This window comes from Alexandromys fortis, unplaced genomic scaffold, assembly GCF_014885135.2.
Source record: "Alexandromys fortis isolate MF-2015 unplaced genomic scaffold, M_Fortis_MF-2015_v1.1 scaffold_173, whole genome shotgun sequence".
NCBI classification, from domain to species: Eukaryota; Metazoa; Chordata; class Mammalia; order Rodentia; family Cricetidae; genus Alexandromys; species Alexandromys fortis.
This window is the reverse complement of record NW_026068051.1, coordinates 2,206,220-2,214,473: the sequence shown is the minus strand read 5'-3', so window position 1 is coordinate 2,214,473 and position 8,254 is coordinate 2,206,220.

Here is an 8,254-nt window from a genome sequence, read left to right as displayed (position 1 = left end):
CCCGGCAGATTTATGTCTGTTAAAAAAATAAAAGTTATTTCTGTGTGTATGCACATGGGCACGAGAATAATAAAAGAGGTGATGTAAAATGGTTTGATGCTTGTTTTGCGACCCTGTCTCAAAAGAAAAAAATCAAAACAAATCAAACAAACAAACAACAACAAAAAAAAAACTAAGGAAAATGAGTCAGAGAGGGACAAGTACATTGTGTATGGTTTATCCGGCTGACGTTTTACAAAAGATTAACCCAGAGTAATGAAAAGCTAAGCAAATATTACTCAGGACTGTGAACAGAGAGGCATGAAGATTCAAAAACAACAAAAGGAGACTTTGGGGAATGATGAAACTATTCCATACTTTGATTGTGGCTTTTCAAATTATAAGGATGTATTTGTTGAGACTTACTAAGCTCTGTACTTAAAATACCGAGCCAGGTGTGTCTGTAGGCATTAGTAATCTCAGTTGCTCTAGAAACAGCCTACACAACAGAAAGAAACCTTATCTCAAAAATAGAATAAATAGGATCTATGGATGTAGCTTAAGCAATGAAATACTCGGGACTGTAGAGATGGCTCAGGAGTTAAGAACACTGATTGCTCCTCCAGAGGACCTGGATTTGGTTCCTCAGCACCCACATGACAGCTGACTAGAGTCTGTATCTCCTGGGGGCTCTACAAACATGCAGTACACAGAACATGCAGGCAAAACACCCATGCACATTAAAAAAAAGTGAATATTAAAAAAAATCAAAACCAACAACAACACTTGGTCCAGCGTGCATGAAGCCCTGGGTTTGAGTCACTGACCCTGAAAACTAGTTATGTCTGATGCCTGTAATTCCAACACTGATTTCATTCAAGGACATTCTCACTTACTTGGGTATGTGAGTTCAAGACCAGCCTGGGAAATATGAGATGTGTGTATGTGTCCCCCACTGATTTCTACACTTAAAATATTTTTAAAATCTTATTTATTCTGGACATAGAATATTGCTATTGTTTGTTGTTTAGTTTAGTCTTGAGCTCCTGAATGGACTTAAGTTATCAACCTACTTCAACCTACTCAAAAGATTTTATAAAAACTGGAAAGAAAAAAAAAACAGCTAAACTTACATCCTAACTCTTGACAGGCTGAGGGAGGAAGATTAATTATATAAATACACAGTGAGACCCTGTTTCCAAAAAACAAGAAACAAATATTGAAAAATATCCCTATTTAATAGTTGGGTTTCATTTTATTTTTTAAATTTTTTATGGTTTTTCGAGACAGGATTTCTCTGTGTAACAGTCCTCACTGCCTGGAACTAGTTCTTACAAGACCAGGCTGACCTTGAACTCACAGAACTCCACCTGTGTCTGCCTCACTGCTCACTTTATTTTTCAGACACGGCCTTGAATTTTCTAGCCAAGAATGACAAGGATGCTCTTAAACCTCTGATCCTCCTGCCCATAAAGCCTGAGTCTTTTTGTTGTTAGGGAGCTGGGCTTATAGGAGTAGTACCCATATCCCCTAGTTTAGGTGGTATTGGGGATCACTCTACCAACTGAGCTACATCCCTTCTCATCCCTTATCTCAAATTTTGGAGCTACTTAGTCATGTCTCCCCTCCCCACCCCCTCCACCCCCCAGTTTGACAGACAGCTCCCGGAGGACAAAGACTGGGTTTGTGTGCGTGTGACTGCTGCTGAGATGTGAACAAGCGTCTATTCATTCTGGCTAAGGCACCTGTGTCAAATCAAAGAAGTGAACCAATGGGTTTATTGGGGTTACTTATAGGAGCACGGTCAACTCAGAGGCAGATCCATTACCAGAAAGCCCACCACATCATGTGTGGTGATTCACAAGAACTGCCACCCTGGTCCTCTCTTCCCATCCTGAAGACAACTTCTCCCAGAGACTTTCCTTCCCACAGCAGTCGCTTACTCTTATGTAACAGGGTCTCTCTGTGTAGCCCTGGCTGTCCTGGAACTCGCTCTATAGAGCAGGCTGGCCTCGAACTCAGAGATCTGCTTGTCTCTGCCTCCTGAGTGCTAAGATTAAAAGTGTGCACCACCACACCTGGCCCACTTGTGAGTCTTAAAAGCTTCTTGAGCCCATTAAGCTTCCTTATTTTCCTGAGTCTTGTGAGCCCCTCCTTCCTACAAGAGGGACAGTTGCTCTCTTTTTTCTCTTTCTTCTCTTCTTTTCCTTCTCCTATATATTCTCTCTCTCTCTCCCTCCCTCTCTCTCTCTCTTTCTCCCTGTGATAAGATCTCATCTAACACAGATTGGGCTTAGCCTCACTGTGCAGTTGGGGATGATCTTAAATTCCCGATCCTGTGCTTCTTCTTTCCCAGTGCTAGGATTGTAGTGATGTGCCCCCCACCTGCTTTAGAAGGGAACGTTTCAATCTGTAGGAAATAGTTCTCCAAAAGTCTACCCTTTCCTCCAGCGCTGTTATCCTTTCTACCACCGCTGTTATGTTCCCTGAGCTTGGAGCTGGCAATGCAGATGTCTGAGGATTATCCTTCATGGTATGGCTTTGCCCTGGGCCCTTGTGTCATAGCAACAATCTCTTATTCACAGTTGCTTGCCTGGTTATAAGTCTCTGTAGTAACCAACTACTGTGAGAATCTTTTCCTCTATGAACAACCTGATGGCGGCAGTAATCTTTTGCCATAAATGTATTTAGGTATACCTTGTTTGTTGAGCAAAACAACAGTAACTTCCCAAACAGGACCTATGACCTTCCTTCCCAGTTACAAGTTTTATCTTGGCTCACAGTACCTGACTTGCTTTATATCAGCTTGACACAAGTCAGAATCATTAGGGACAAGGGAGAAAAATTACGCCCACCAGATTGGCCTGTTGGACAAACCTGTAGTACATTTTCTTGACTGATGATTGATGTGGGAGGGCACAGCTCACTGTGGGCAGTGCCATCCCTAGGCTGGGGGTCCTGGGAGCTACAAGAAAGCAGGTTGAACAAACCATGGGGACCAAGCCAGTAAATAGCACCCTCCATGGTCTCTGTATCGGCTCCTGCCTCCAGTTCCTGCCTTGAGTTCTTTTCCCTGACTTCCCTTCATGATGGACTGTGTTTAAGACCCAAGTTGACAAAAACTCTTTCTTTCCCAAGTAGCTTTTGGTCATGGTGTTTTATCATCTCAATAGAAACACTAATATAGTATCAAGTATGATTGTCCTCCTGCGGCATGAATGAATCTTAGGTCCAGTTGGAAAAGCAGTTGGTTACACCCATAGTAGCTGTGCCACTATTCAGCCAGTAAGCACATCTTGCCTAGAAGTCTGGGAAGCTGACGGTGAAGGTCCAGGGCTGAGGAGATCTATTGATGACAAATATTCCCCAGCAGCCTGCAAAGCACCTTCCAGCCTGGGAAAGCCAGCCAACAAGGAAGAGAGCTTCCAGCTCAGTTCCAGCTTCTTTTCTGTTTCCTATAACCAAAGGTGTCTTCAGTAATCGGGTCTAACCATCTAGGTCTGGTATGGAACAGCAGTGGCAATCAGTTGTACTATTTTGGGGACCTCAAGAAACTCCTTGGCAAACAACGCACAGGAAGTTCCTCCTTTCTGGATTTTACACAATAACCTATGGCTCTCTGAAGTCTTTTTTCCACCCAAATATGATCTCTTCTTTTAAAATCTTTGACATTTTCACAGTTCTTTTCACATGTTTTTCCAAATCTGTAAGACATTCAAGGCTTAGCACTGAAACCTTTTTACATAGAGAGTGTAGCCTCCCTTCAAGCTCCCAGTAAAGGGGCTATAAGATGACTCAGCAGGCAGAGGTCTTGCCTCCAAGCCCCAAGCCTGATGACCTAAATTCAATTCCCAGAACGCACATGGTGGAGGGAGAGGATCAACGAGCACAAGTTGTCCTCTGGCCACAGGCTGGCACTCTGTGACACTTGTGACACTGTGTGTGTGCCCATAATGCACACACAATTCACAGACAAATCTTTTAAAGCTCCGAGTAACCGCCATTGATATCGGGATTCTTCAGGTAGGGGGGGATTTGTTTGACGTGCACAAGGCCCTCCACAAGTCACAGGCATTTTTCCTTTAGTCATCAGCTTCCTCGCCCCGAGCACTGCCGAGAAGCTCTTACACAGGCCCCAGACCTGATGATGTCATTAGGGCCTGCTCACACTGCTTGGACTGGCCCAAGGCCAAAGGGAGCACGTCTATAATGTTGACCACTGTGCTTGCTAGAGCCTGCTCCGGGGTCTAACAGACTGTCTCCTTGGCGGGCTGCCGTCTGTCAACCACAGGGTTCAGCTGAGTGAACAGTACCCCGTATATTTTCTTGCGGGGGAGCACATAGCAGGCACTGAATGGATAACTACAGCACAGACTCGCCTGGAATCCTTTTCTGTACACCTCGATCATTTCCTCCCTCCAGTCCTTCGGTGAACTGTTCCAACCTTAAAGCGTCCCCAAAACCCATAAGCACAGCATTTGGCTGTCAGTTTTCTTCTCTAGAAGCTCTGGCTCAACAGAACTCTTACCGCATCTGCCTTTGAAAGACCCAGACATCTGTCTGTTCAGTCTTTCCCAGCCCTCCCTGTAACCTCTTGAATGCTTTGGCACCCGGTGAACCCTTTTGATTTGCCCAATAAAATCACTGAGCTCCACTAGAGCCTCTCATACCTCGTAAAGATCAAGTCCCACTGTGGGGCTCAGCAAAGCCACTGAAGCCCTAGCCAGGGTTCACACTGGATTAAATCTCCTTAATTACCCTGTGAACACAGTCCTGCCAAGTCTGGGGACGATTTCAAAGATTCCCACTCCTGTGTCCAGTCTCCATTGTCTTCCAGTCACATTACTGATAACCCTAATGACTCACTTGAGGTGGTTCATCAAGTTCTGATTATCCTCACACTACCTCAGATGACGTAACCTTTGTCTCTAGAAGACAGTCACTCCCTGTCTTGTGTCCTGCAGTCTCCCAAATCAGACAGGGATGGCCCTTTGATCTCTTGTTCCCCATTTCCTCAGAGGTAGAGCATCCCGTGATTGCTATGGTTTCTGGCACTGGGTCATTATGACAGGCTCCATCTGTACGCTGAGTCACGCTCTTTCCTTCCTCTGTTCTGCCCACATCTCTTCCTCCTCACTGTCTGGTCCTTCCCATGGGTTCTAAGTCTTGGATCTCAGGAAGGACTTTGCAGCAAAGATCTAATTTGTATTTTCTTTCCCTTGCTTCTGACAGCTATGAGAAATTTCAAGCCAACATCTCCTTCCCACCCTCCCCTTCTCCCACATTTCCTGCCAAATCAGAGGCTAATGCAGATGTTAGCGTCTGTCATCTTTCCTTGCGAATTCCTCCCTTATAGAGAAAAGTGCCTTCTGGGCAGTTGGGCCTCAGTTTCATGCCTCATCACCCACAGCAAAGGCCACACAACTGCTGCCACAGCCTGCTTATGTCACCACAACAAGGACATACAAGGACAGATACCATCCATGCCACACGAGGAAAGGTAGCTATGCTGAGATGGCCGCACCAATCCCCTACCCCAGACAGATGTCATAATCACAACCCATCTTCTGTCACTCTCTGTTCAGGTGCCAGGTGTGCTGTGTGACCCTTCCTGGGGAGACCTGAAAATCTTTTCACTCTAGGAAAGACAGCAGTGTCAGACCAAAGAAACAGTTCCATCGAAGTCTGCCTTGATGAGCCAACACATTTACTAAGGTTTCTTACATAAACATAAACAGGGGCAGTGGGTTATTTTAGCATGTGTGACTCAAGGGCAGCTCTGTCACCAAAAAATGTCACCCAGCATGGATAATAATCTGCACACCTGGGGCTGGAGAGATGGCTCAGAGATTAAGAGCATTGCCTGCTCTTCCAAAGGTCCTGAGTTCAATTCCCAGCAACCACATGGTGGCTCACAACCATCTATAATGGGGTCTGGTACCCTCTTCTGGCCTGCAGGCATACACACAGACAGAATACTGTACACATAATAAATAAATAAATTTTTTAAAAAAAAATCTGCACACCTACCATCCTGGAGCTCCCTGCTCAACTTGACCAGAGTCTCCTTTCTTCCAGCAACTGCTCAGCGGTCTATGTGGCTTTTGACACGGGCCTGGTTGCTCTTACAGCTACCCCAGTCCTGGAAGGTTTGTGAGCTCTCTGAGCCTGGTAGGTTTCCTTAGCTTCAAGAGTTTTAGGAGCCTCCCATCTTTCCTACAGGAGGAAGTGTTTCAAATAACAGGCTGTCACTCACTTCAACATCCCTGGGCTAAAGTATCCACAGCCAATATATATTTGATGAACAAATTCTCCAGGGTATCAAAGGTCCATAGACTAAGCCCGTAAACAAAGTCTGGTTCCCTTTCACACGTGGCAAATAGCTTTCCTTGAATCAAAGAAATACAGAAATTCTTTGTCCCTGAATACCTCATGCGTGCCCTTTGTGTGTTCCTCCTCTCTTCCCTTAGCCTTCTCACCTCTCTTCCATAACCCCTGTGAGTCAATTCTCTACCTAAAGGTGAAACCAAAGCTTAGCCTGGGGACTTCCTTCCTGGCCGTTCTCGTAGTCATTCTCTGATCTAGTTTCTCCCCTTCAGCAGAGATACTACTTTCACACGGTTCTTCCTTACCACACTGTAGTTCCTCCACTCTTTCCACCAGAGAATGCTTGCGCTCTCCCCACTCCTGAACGTTCCATCCCGTCAAACTTGGCTACTCTGTTTTATTTCAGAAAAGCATCCCTGGCTCATGCCTCTCGGTCTTTGTGCTGTGTTTCTCCCAGACCTTCGTACCTATCCAACCTGAGGCACAAGGACTTCGCATTTCTGGCTATGCTACTCACCTGTATCATAGCAGATTTATATGTAATTACGGTACTTTCCGCTAGCTCTAAACGCCCCTGAATGGAGCCTACTTGCCTCTGTCTGTTGAATGCATTAATTCCTTTTTATACAGCTACTCTGAACAGCGCTACACACAGGCTTGCAAGCTATCTCGACACGTGATTGCTACACAAATAACACATCTATAAGATCTATAAGATCTCCAAGAGCCAGGTTTAACCCCTTAAATAAAAGCATCTTCCCTGGCACAGAGACCAGACACCTCCCTGCTGTCTCTTTATCTGTCCCTCCCTCTGTCCCACCCTGTGTCTCTCTTCAACTCAAGATCAAGCCCAGGATCCTTAGAGGGGTGGGCAAGAACTCTACCACCAGCCCTTACCCCAAGTTCCATTATATTTTGGAGTCTGAGAATCTAGGAGGAAAGGGTATTGTTTCCTTGCCAATTAAGATTTCTTCAAACGCTTGGCAGTGGTGGCGCACACCTTTAATCCCAGCACTTGGGAGGTAGAGGCAGAGGAATCTCTGTGAGTTCAAGGCCAATCTTGACACACCATTTCCAGTTCCATCCATTTTTCTCTACATGATTTTGGCTGGGATATACTCCATTGTGTATATTTACCCTGTCATTATCAGTTCATTTGTGAGAGGTATCTAGGCTGATTTCATCATGCAGCCGTTGTGAATTCACGGGAGTGTGCAGCCATCTCTACAACAAGCTGGCGTTGATTCCTTCGGATGTTTCCCAGGACTGGTACAGCTAGATTACGTGACATAGCTAGTTTTCATTTCTTAAATTTCTTAAATTTCAAAATAATTCTAGAGCTACAAAAAGATTGATAGAGTGTTCCCATAATACACCTTAGTCATTTGGTCCACTGTTAGCATGTTATAGTGACACAATTGTAAAGTTGGAAATCCACACGGGCACATTATTAAGTAACTCGGGACCTTCTCTGGGTTTCACAACTCTTTCTACCGCTGCTCACATTCTGTTCCACTTGAGAGCTGCCTTAAGCTTCAGCACACGTTTCTCTGTCTTTTCTCAGTAACTGTTCCTTCTCTTTTCCTATTTTTACAGCCTTTATCATTTCAAGTAGTGTGCTGGCCAGACCGTCTCCTAAACTGGTTTATCTGCTGTTTCTCCCATAATCGTACCGGGACAGTTTCTTTTGTTTCCACTTAGTTTTTAGGGGTCTGGGAAGGGGTTCCTCCAGACAGTTAGGGTATAAGTGTCCTCCTCTCTTTTTGAATGTTATGTGAGTACAAAGTGTTCAAAAGATATGCTTGGTAATGCTGTCTGTCCTCCATCACTCATGCTGTCTGTCCTCCATCACTCATGCTGTCTGTCCGTCCTCCATCACTCATGCTGTCTGTCCGTCCTCCATCACTCATGCTGTCTGTCCGTCCTCCATCACTCATGCTGTCTGTCC